Below are 11,570 nucleotides of genomic sequence, written 5' to 3' on the forward strand. Positions count from 1 at the left end.
CTGTCGAGAAAGGCTGAGATGTAAGTAGTTGGACAGTTACATGCTGATACGATGGGCCGTCCAGGGGTGTCCGGTTTGTGGATTTTGGGGAGGAGGTAAAATTGAGATACCTGTGGATGTTCCATGATGAGCCGGTTCGCCTCCTGGGGGAGCTCGTTACCGCTGATAAGAAGGGAAATGGTGGATACCACTTCCTTTTGGTAGTCAGTGGTAGGGTCCTGTTGGAGACGGAGGTAGGCAGAAGTGTCAGTTAGTGTCAGTTAGTTGTTTAGGCTTCAAAGACATACAGATCCTTATGCCACACCACAACAGCACCTCCTTTGTCCGCTGGTTTGATGACGATATCATCCCTGTTGCGAAGAGACTGGAGCGCCTGATTTTCTCCTTGGGTGAGGTTAGACCTATGTTTACTGGGTATAGAGAGTGCCTTGGGAGCTTGATTAGTGCATTGGTTGATGAAATAATCAACTGGTGGAAAACGGCCAGAGGAGGGAGTCCAACAGCTCTGTTTGGGATTAATGTTGTTAATGACATCAATAACCGGGTTGTTATCAGCTGCCTGTGAAGAGGAATTGTCGGCAAAATGTGCTCTGAGACGGATCCTGCGGTAAAAGCGGTTAAGGTCGACATTGGTCTGGGGGATGTCCAGCTTCCTTGGAACTGGTACAAAACTGAGCCCTTTGCTGAGGAGGGATCGCTCATCCTAATGTAATCGCTCATATAATCGCTCATCCTAACATGTAAATCTTTATACATGTTATTATACACATAAAGTAAACTGCATGACTAGAACCAATTCTGTTCTAATCAACCATAAGTAAGAGTAATTATAGTCAACATTTAGTTGACTAGACTAAATCAAAAGTGGGTGACTACAAAGTAACTAATAGACATTTTAGGAACAAGTACAGGTTTGTTCCATGCTGAAAAGAGAAGAAAACGCAAAGTGTCAGCTGAGGAACCTTTAACAGATGTCACATGCTGACGCAGTTACCTACTTCAACTAATAGACATTTCAGTTGACTTGACTAAGACTATGATTAAATCAAAAACTAAAGTGGTGACTAAAGCGGTGTATTTTTAAGTCACCTGACTGGATAAAACCCTTTCCACACTGACTGCAGCTGGAAGGTCCCTCTCTGGTGTGATTAGGTGCAGTGGCTCTGTAGCTAAGGATGTATATCTGTGGGTGGAAAGTTGCTGGTTCAAATCCCACAGCTGGCAGAGAAATCCTATGCTGGTGGGCCCCTGAGCAAGGCCCTTAACCACAACTACACCAGAGATGCTGACCCCTAGCTTCTCTTCCTATCTGTGGGCCTCATAGTGAGAGTGTTGTGAGAAGACAAAATCCTAAGGTGAGAAAGTGATCTTATCTTATGCGCTGGTGGTGTCTTAAGGTGATTCAGTCACTAAAACTCTTCCCACGCTGACTGCAACAATTTATTTTCAAAGTTTATTTATCAAATGCACAACAACAGAGCATGCAGCAGTAGTTGCTGGCAATGAAATGTCTTTTCTGCAAGCTCACAAAAATCACAAGAATCACAGAAATCACAAAAACACAAAAATCACAAAATTGAGATTATGAAAATAAGGTTACATAATAACAGATGTAATAGAAATTTAATAAAACTCAATATGAGTAGAGCTGCTATGTGTCCATGGTGTATGCAATATATACAAGTAGTGCAGTTATGCTGAATACAGTGAAAACTGTGTGTCCATGTAGCCATTACAGGTGATTTGCTAAAGGAGCTGGAGGTTGGCTATTTAGCAGTCTGATTGCCTGGAGGTAGAAGCTGTTCCGTAGTCTGTTGGACTTGGACCGAATACTTTGGTACCGTTAACCGGATGGTAGGAGGGAAAATAGTTTGTGACTGCGATGACTGCGGTCCTTGAGAACGGACCTGGCCTTCTTCAGACATCTAGCTGAGTAGATATCCTGGATGTTTTGTAGCTCACAGCCGGTGATGAGCTGTGCTGACTTCACCACCCTCTGCAGTACTTTGCGATCCCGGGCGGAGCAGTTCCCATACCAGGCAGTGATGCAACCAGTCAGGATGCTCTCAATAGTGCACCTGTAGACGTTGGCCTGGATATGTGATGGCATGCCAAACCTCTTTAGCCTACGGAGAAAGAATAGGCACTGCCGTGCTGTTTTGACCATGGTTTTAGTGTGGTGGGTCCAGGTTAAGTCCTCTGAGATGTTAACTCCCAGGATCTTGAAACTGCTGACCCTCTCCACTGCAGTTCCACTGATGTAGATAGGTGTGTGATCTCCTCCCTAGTGTTTTCTATTGCCTCTCTCCTGTGTGAATGCGCTGATGGGCTCTTAAGTTACTTGAAAGACTAAAACATTTCCCACACTGACTGCAGCTGAACGGTCTCTCTCCTGTGTGAACAAGCTGGTGCCTTTTTAAGTCATGTGATTGACTAAAACTCTTCCCACACTGACTGCAGCTGAATGGTTTCTCTCCTGTGTGAGTGCGCTGGTGGGCTCTTAAGTTACTTGATTTACTAAAACTCTTCCCACACTGACTGCAGCTGAACAGTCTCTCTCCAGTGTGAGTGCGATTGTGGGCTAATAAGGCACTTGAGACTCTAAAACTCTTCCCACACTGACTGCAACTGAATGGTCTCTCTCCTGTGTGAATACGCTGGTGTCTTTTTAAGTAGTGTGACTGACTAAAACGCTTCCCTCACTGACAGCAGCTGAATAATTTATCTCCTGTGTGAATGCCCTGGTGGACTATTAAGGTTCTTGACTGACTAAAACTCTTCCCACACTGACTGCAGCTGAATGGTCTCTCTCCTGTGTGAATGCGCTGGTGGACTATTAAGGCACTTGAGTCTCTAAAACTCTTCCCACACTGATTGCAGCTGAATGGTCTCTCTCCTGTGTGAATACTCTGGTGTCTTTTTAAGTTGTGTGACTGACTAAAACTCTTCCCACACTGACGGCAAGTGAAAGATTTCTCTCCTGAGCGAAGGTTTTTTGAAATTCTAGACTGACAAAAAGGCTGCTCATCCCTGTGTTGTAATGGCAGTTTGTCCACTCCATCTGAGCAAGGCTTTGAGTGATTCTTCCTCATTGTCTGATCATGCTGGGGTTTCTTATTCTGCAAATCCTTCATGGAATGATTTTGCTCTCTGTTCTGAAACTGAGATTTGTTTTCTCCATCGTGTCCTTCAGTGTGCAGCTCAGCAGTCTGAATCACCTGGGGCTCCTTCTTCAGCTCTGCGGGGTCAATCAACTGGGGCTCCATGTCCTTATCTGTAAGATTAAACTCACTCAGTTCTTCTTTGAGCTCTTGTACAGAGACACAGTAAAGTTCATTACAACCTTGTGACATATTGTTCGTGTCCTGATTATTAATCTTCTCTGTAAAAGCATCACATACTAAGAGTCCAGGTGTCCCACTCTCAGGCTCCGTCTTCATCATGGGCACAGAGTCCAGATCCTCCACACTCTGTCTGCTCTCTGTGTGCTGCTCACTGAGTGTCTCTTTCCCTTCTGCAGCAGTGATCTCTGTCTCCTACATCAGACTGGAGCTCCACTCCTCCTCCTCACTGTGCTGCTGTTCAAGAGGAGCCCTTTCCCCAGCATCAGGGAGAACACTGGCCTCTGAGCCTGAAAACACAGGACAAGAAGACAAGACCTTTATTATAATAATAATAATAATAATAATAATAATAATAATAAACTTTATTATACAGATGCAGCCATTCAAAATGCACGGTACCGACGGGCACTCATGGTGCATTAGTCGGTAGTGAAAAGATTTAATCATTTAATCTCTTTACTGTGCACATTTTAATCCGCTTAGTATTGAATATTTATAGGAAATTTTACCGCTAAAGGGAAATTTTAGTAGCTGAGCATAAAAAGAAGAGGAGCAGAAGAAGGTATATAGATAGAAGGTCATAAATGATATTAATTTAGGAACATACAGTAGGCTAGTCAAACGTTCTGAGGTCAAATTCTTCCAGGACGACGGCATCGAATATTTTTCGCGCGCCCTCTCTTTAAAGCCCTTGCCAAATATGAAGACAGTACGTACAGTTATAATTCAAACTGAATTAAAAACTACACATGCAAGTTACCATGGTGGTGCATGTGATCATTGCGTTTAACCAATGAAACAGGGTGAAAAATCAGTCACATGAATTTGGGGCTGAGTTTCGAAAGCTTAATCTATCAGCAACAAAGCGAAATCTATACGATAGGCTACCTCAAACTGTCAGTTACATGACTGTGTACATCGCTTAAGCCACTCCTATTTGGCATTTTAGTTATGGAGGCAGGAAGACGCACCCCCTCTCCCCCTCCCTCTGGGTGCCTGACTTGTCGCCATCTTTAACCGTTCCGTTTCCGAATCACAGTAGGTACACGTACAAAAATTAGGTCATCCCAGATACAATACATATAGATTTTTGTGGTAAGAGGGAGCAAAACATCAGTATTTACCGCTAGTAATTAGTGTGAGATTTATAGTTGAAATCTGAGCCTAAATATAAAGTTAAAATCTCGACAAAGCAATGTAGGAAATACGCACACAGAAATACACAGAGAAAATAAATCCTTTCTGACATCTAAAATCAGTTTCGATCAAGGTCTCCAAATCAAACATTTTCAGAGAGCAATTACACTGTGTTTATTTAGAATAAGTGATTTATGAGCAATCTAATTTCTTATTCGTTTAAAACAGTGAAATGTCAGCTGCAAAAGATCGCACCAGAGACAGCACTATCTCTGCCACTCACAGATGTTCAGGAAAGGGTGAATCAAGTCATGTCAAGTACAATACTTCGATGATCAATAATAACAGTTGAAGGACAAGAAACAAAAGATAGTGAAAACTGAAGCTTTTTAAGGCTAAAACAAAAATTCGTCCTACAAATTAAGGCAAATATAAATTCAGGACGTTAAAGTGCTAGAGGTGTAAAAAATACAAAAATGCACAAGAGCAAAAAGTTTTAGAAATGGAGCAGGTGTTACTTTGAAATAAGCAAACAGAAAAAAGCCATGACTATACATAGTGCAGAAGAGGGATGCAGGAACACTTGCTTAGATATACAAAAAAATCACAAAAAGTGTATATTACAAAAGAACATGCAAACATGTTCATGAACATGTACGTCCATTTCCCTTTGGGATCAATAAAGTCTTATCCATCTCTACACATGAAACAGAGTGAGGAATCAGAAACTTAGCACGCATAAAAAACAGCAATTCTGTCAGTGAGATCCAAATGAATTAATAGCAAACATGGTTTCATGGAGGGCTTCACAGATAGTTGGGCATTCAGGTAGATTGCCAGGCGAAAGGATCTGTAAATATATTTTGTTAAAGCAAGTCAGTTTTTCGCAACACATAAAATACATTTTTCCAAGAAAGTTTAGCCTGTGTCACTAATGAAACCACTAGATAAAGACAAATATAGAAATCTAAAGATTTTTTTATTCAATGTTGGTAGCAGGATGAACTGTCAGGTTGAGCTAAGTGTATATTTTGTCGCATAGTTGCTGCAAGATATTAACAGTGAAAAAAGGTATTTAAAAATGAGTCATTTCAAGAAGAAAAATTTCAGAATAATTGTAAATCTAACAGGATAGAGAAAGCACAGAAAATAAGCAGTTAGATTGATCAGATTAGTATGAAAAGTCATTTAGCAAAGAGCGAATGAGAAGAGTGACAAAGCAATAAAGCAATACAGTAGATGTAAAAACAGTTATAAGGACCACAGATTACAAAGTAAATACATAAAAGAAAGACAAGCAGTTAGAAGTGCTACCACAATTAGAAAATGAAGCAGATACAGACACTAATTCGTCTGAAAAAGGTTTTGAGGTTAGATTTAAATGCACTCAGGGTAGGTGACTGATATCACTGGGGATACAAATCCAGAGCTCTGGGGTGCAGCTAGAGAAGGTCCTGTCACCCACAGAATGTAGATGTTCTTGAGGACAGCTAGAAGACCAGAGTCAGACGGACAAAGGTGGGGAGTAGACAGATAATAAGCCAGATAGGTACTGAATGAGGATGAGGATTTTGAAGTTGACTCGAAACCTGATAGGAAGCCAGTGCAAGGACAGGCGTAATGCATCCCGATCAGGATTCTCGCTGTCAAATTCTGAACATATTAAAGATGCATATTAAAGTGTGGATTTAATTTCCCCAGTGAACAGGATGTGCATTTATTAATTCTAGAAAGAAATGGCTTTCTTGATTTCTCTAGTTCCTAGTTTCTCTAGTTCCCTTTAAAATAAACTATTATTCCACCATGCAGAGCATTACTTGGCCAGTATTTACATATGATATTTGTGATTTAAAGAAATTAACACATGCAGCTTTTGAGGGGTTAAGTGTTGGCTGAGTTATTGCAGGATATAAGACTAGAGATGTTGGTAGGAAAAAGATAATTTGAGGAAAGTTGAGGAATACACTGATAACAAGAACACAACCTGATGGGGTTAGGCATACTTTTGATGAAGATGATGAAGTTAACAGACTGTATGTTTACATAGATACTGAAATGAGGATTGTATTTTAGATTTTGTGTAGTTGCTAGCATTGAACTGTGTGTTGGATGCACATGAATTGAAGGAATGGACAAACATAGCTGATGCGGATCCACAGAGCCAGCATCTTAAGATTTGTTGAAATAACTAACTAGGTATGGCTATTGATGTGCAAGAGAGGTGGAAAGGCTGTTTCCTTAAGCCAGCCCTATAAAATAATTTAGCCTCAGTGAGATGCTGCCATCTCACAGTGGGTTTCTAACACTGTGTATAGTTCCATCCACACAGTGCCTTTACTTCCATCCATTTTCTAATCTCTTTATCCAGTACAGAGGATTTGGAGCCTATCCCAGTAAGCAACGGACACAAGGCAGAATACACCCTGGACATAGCGCAAGTCCATCACAGGACAGACAGACACAAACACACATAACCAGGGCCAGTTTTCCCATAAGCCAATTAACTTACCAGTATGTTTTGGAGTGCGAGAGGGAATCATTAAAATAAATACAGCTTTTTAGTATAGATTACACTTTCCTAAAATGTATTTAAAAAATAAAAATGATTACAATCTAATCTTCCCACGTTTGATCCCAAAATCCCAAGAAAAATAAATCTAAACGGGGAGAAAGCTATGCTGATAGTTTATTAAGATACTTAAAAGACAAAGATAACAATTTATGTTGCATTTGTCTGATTGTATCAAAAAGACATTTAATAAAACTGATAATTCTGGTCCCAAAGTCTGATTGCCTGACACACATTCGAAGAAGTCCTATATTTTCTAATATACGCACATCCCGGAATTTTGACTTCACTGTGTGATGAAGAAATTTTAAAGACTACTTCTTAGCGTAGATAAAAAAAGCTTGGATTCTCATGTACAGTATCTGATACACATATCTTTTTCTGTTGTCTTTGTTGATCTCTTGAGGATCCTTGTGATATTTTGAGCTCTTGATATAAAAGTGTCGCAGTTTAAATCATTTTCGTTGTTAGAAATTATGAAACGCTCTGTTAAAAGCAAGGGAGTTTTTATGTCTGTTATAGTAAAAGAAAATGCCCGACGAACTAGGGATTTGGCAGTTTTTCAGTGCTTGTACAATCGATGGAAATGTTCAAATAAATGTGTTAAAGAAATAAACCAAAAAAGTCATTTATTCCTTTATCATATTGTCAAGCTAATGTCCCATTCTTGTTAGTTAGATCAACGAAATGCTGTGGTGTTACTTTTTGTCGATGAAAAATTAAAAGTATTTTCATTTAAAATGACGGTTACAAATAATGTGGACCAGCGTAATACTTTGAGTTTACAGCTTATCCAAGGTCATTCATTAATACTATTAGTGATATCTTCGGTAAAGGCTTTGATGCATAAAATATTTCTGCATAATTAAAATATTTATGATAAAGGTTGTGTTGTGTACTTTTGCCCAACTGAACAATCTTGCATTCAAAAAATATACTAACTTTTTAATGACTGATGATTAACATGCTGTAATACACAGTTTAAATTTAAAAGCTCAAATGCTGTACATGAGAGTTAACCTTTAATAGCTCCTCCTGGCAGTTTTACAAGGTGATTCCGGATACTTTCCGATATGACGTCATATGACATGTTACACTGCATCATACCGTGTTTTGATGCAACACGCCCACCATGTTGTACCATGGTGTACCTCACGCGTTTTGAATGGCTGCATCTGTATATAAAACCTTCAAAGGTGGCTGTATAGTATGTGAAAGGAAGATGCTTTGACAATATGCTGCACATATGGGTCCAATGTCAGGTCTGAGTTAAATATCTTCGGGTTTTCAATTTAGACTGAAGCTCAAGTACAGAACTATCTACGGATAGGTCTAGAGCATTGGTTTTACAAAGTTTGTGGGTGGTGCCAATAAGCATGACTCTAGTCTTGTCACAGTTAAGATGAAGGAAATTCTGAGTCACATAGGTTTTTTTCTGTCGGAGATGCAATTCGATAAAATAGAGAAAGCCACATCACTGTCAGGTTTGGTATGGACGTCTAGGTGAAAATCATCAGCATAGAAATGACAGTTGAGGCCATGTGACCTTAAAAGCTGACCAAGTGGACACATGTAAATGCTGAAAAGTAAAGGGTCAAGTATTGAGCCCTGAGTTTTAACACGAGCTTCAAGTAGTGCTCAAAAGGAAGTAATATCCACACAAAAAGTACTAGCTTAAAATTTAAATTTCAGATAGCAAAGACGTTATTTAGCAGTGAAGAGATAAGGGAGAGACCTGGGAAGTGAGATGATAATATCATTTTTTTGTTTTTGTATTTTTTTGTATTTTGCAAACTATGCAGTCTAGTGTCTTGAAGTTAGCTTTGTGCCCAAATATTTAAAGATGCTGCCTGTTCTTGGTCAGTAAGGTAAAGGGCATGTATTTGGTAAGCTGGCTGTACGCCCAGAATGTGAAAAGAACTAACTGTTGTCTAGTCTGCAACTTAGATATAATTAATCGGCATGTGTTGCTGTCTTATCATTTGTTTAGAATGCGTCATAGTAACTTGTTTGTTTAAAGGTATAAAATAACATCTTTAGCTACTTATTTTTAAGTCCGGTGGTTGGAAGCCAGACTTCCATATGCATATGAAATAAAGAGACTTCTGCTTCACTGACACCTGAACTTTGTCATTTGTATGACACAACAGTAGTAAGTAAATTAACTTTTCAAAACTCATTTTCAGAACTTGATATACATCACAGATTCAAACACACTTCATCTCTGAACACATAACTTGAAAAAGGATTTAAAATACAGCAGACTCATATTTTACGTTACGTATTTTTACACAAATTCATGTATAGCCAGTCAGCTGTGAAAAAAAAATCAAATACTATAAATAAAGATGTGGGAATCCCCAAAAATTCAAGTCTTAACAGCACGCAGCTGAGCTGCTCTTTGGGAACTAGTCACTAGTTATCATGCAGCATGAACATCAATATAAGTACAAAGAGGGAAAAAAAGCAAGACAAGAAAAGTTAAATTGTATCACTGTTTTTATTGTAATTTACACTATATACATGGACATGCTAGTACAGTGACAGATGAGTTGTTTAAGATAAGATAAGATTACTTTATTAGCCCTATACAATTTCTTGCATTAGGAATTTATCTTTTCACATACACTAGCTTGTTCTCCATGAGACAAGCAGATAGGGAGAGAGGCTTGGGGTCAGAACGCAGGGTCAGCCATTGTATAGCACCTCTGGAGCAGTTAGGGTTAAGGGCCTTACTCAGGGGCCCAATGGAGTAGGATTCCTCTGCCAGCCGCAGGATTTGAACCTGCGACCTTCCAGCCACAGGCGCAGATCCTTAGCCACAGAGCCACTGCTCCGCCCCTCCGCTCCATTTAAGGATGGTGTTCTGATTATATGCAATTTTGGATATACAGGCTTTGTCAGGACCAAAACTGCTGTATAAAATGCGAGTCTACTGGAATAATATCACAACAACATTACACATAACGCTGCACACTACATTTAACACTGCACTGACACTGAGAGGTTAATAGAGACACACTGACTGGACACTAAAGTACACTTACATTGCACTGAGAGAGAGAGGAGTTAATACAGACACAATGACTGGACACTGTAGTACAATAACACAGCACTGAGAGAGAGGGGTTAATGCAGACTCACTGACCGACTGGACACTACAGTACATTAAGATTAAGACTGCATTGAGAAGAGGAGGACCGGAGGACTGAAATACTTAAACCGATTAAAATTATTGTTATATACACATTCATCAGTAAATATATAAAAAGCCAATACGACGTAAAATCAATATCTATACGTTTTCTTTCCTAATGACGTTGTATTTATTCACTGATTCAGTGAAACAATTGCTGAATCTGAACGAGGTGTTTATTACCGTAACCAGACAAAACAGTTTAGTTTCCAGTAAAGAATCCCGTTGCTACAACACACAAGTCTTTCCCACTTCACTCTGCATCTCTCCACTATACTCTCACCAGTGAGGAAGTTAAAGACACTGTTTTTAAACTCGCACAGATCCCGACTACATACAAGTCACCACACTGACCTGACAGCTCTAGTTTCGTGTCCATTTCTTCTTTTATTCCTGCAGTCACTTCACAGGGAAGCGTGTATCCAACATGATCTGTCGGTCCCTGATATCCTTCTGCTCCCGACTCCTTCTCCCACAGCTTCAATCTCCACTTCAAGCTCTCGTTTTCCTTCTTCAGTTGCGCCATTTCACTCCCGACACTGTCCTCCACACACTGTGTGATTTTAAACACGGCCCGTCTCACCAGGATCTGGGAGATATTGCGGAGTTTGTCTTGAAACTCGTTCTCGGAGTCAGACATCCTGTTTCCAAAAACTTCTGACACTTCATACACGATCGATTTGAGCAAAACGTGCATGAAAGAGTCAAGCTGGGTTTGCAGATTTAACAAGCACTCCGCCATCCTTCTTCAGAGTCGGTCAGAAACAAAGACTGACTTCCGAAGTTTAAACAGAACAACTTATTTTTTATTCTTCACAGATCCTGTTGTCAGGGCTGTGCTCTGTTCAAGCATAAACACAGTCGACAAGACGTTACGTATTCAGAACCTGAAGTTATTTTAAAGAAAAACAACAACTTTCGTTATCTAAAGAAAATTATTCAGTCACCCACACGTAGTTGAAGTACATGCAGGGTCGCGTAGTATAATGACGTCATTCGTTAGCGCGGCCGCAACTTCAAAACAATAGAGAAGCGGAGCTGAGAAAGAGGAGTTTCTTCAGCCGGATATAAACTCTGCACTTCCTAGCGCCACCTAGTCAAGAGGAGTGAATCACCTGCGATTTTTTTGCCCTTCCACAACCATCTTCCCCAACGAAAACTTCTCAAGTGGATTTTTTCAATTGGATTTTTATCTCCCTATGCAGGTTTTTGGTTAAAGAAAAAAAAATGGTGTCGTTCTCTTGCCAACTGGCAGTATTTCTTCTGCACTTATAAGCAAGATTTCTATTTCATATTTCACAAATTGTTAGAAATTCTCGAAAAA

At 39.8% G+C, this 11,570-nt stretch overlaps 1 pseudogene; it reads right to left on the bottom strand.

The window, feature by feature from the left end:
- Positions 1–1,439: 1,439 nt before the first annotated feature.
- Positions 1,440–11,231, bottom strand: LOC138242809 (zinc finger protein 180-like; annotated as a pseudogene).
- Positions 11,232–11,570: the final 339 nt, after the last annotated feature.

This window comes from Lepisosteus oculatus, chromosome 14 (assembly GCF_040954835.1).
Source record: "Lepisosteus oculatus isolate fLepOcu1 chromosome 14, fLepOcu1.hap2, whole genome shotgun sequence".
NCBI lineage: Eukaryota > Metazoa > Chordata > Actinopteri > Semionotiformes > Lepisosteidae > Lepisosteus > Lepisosteus oculatus.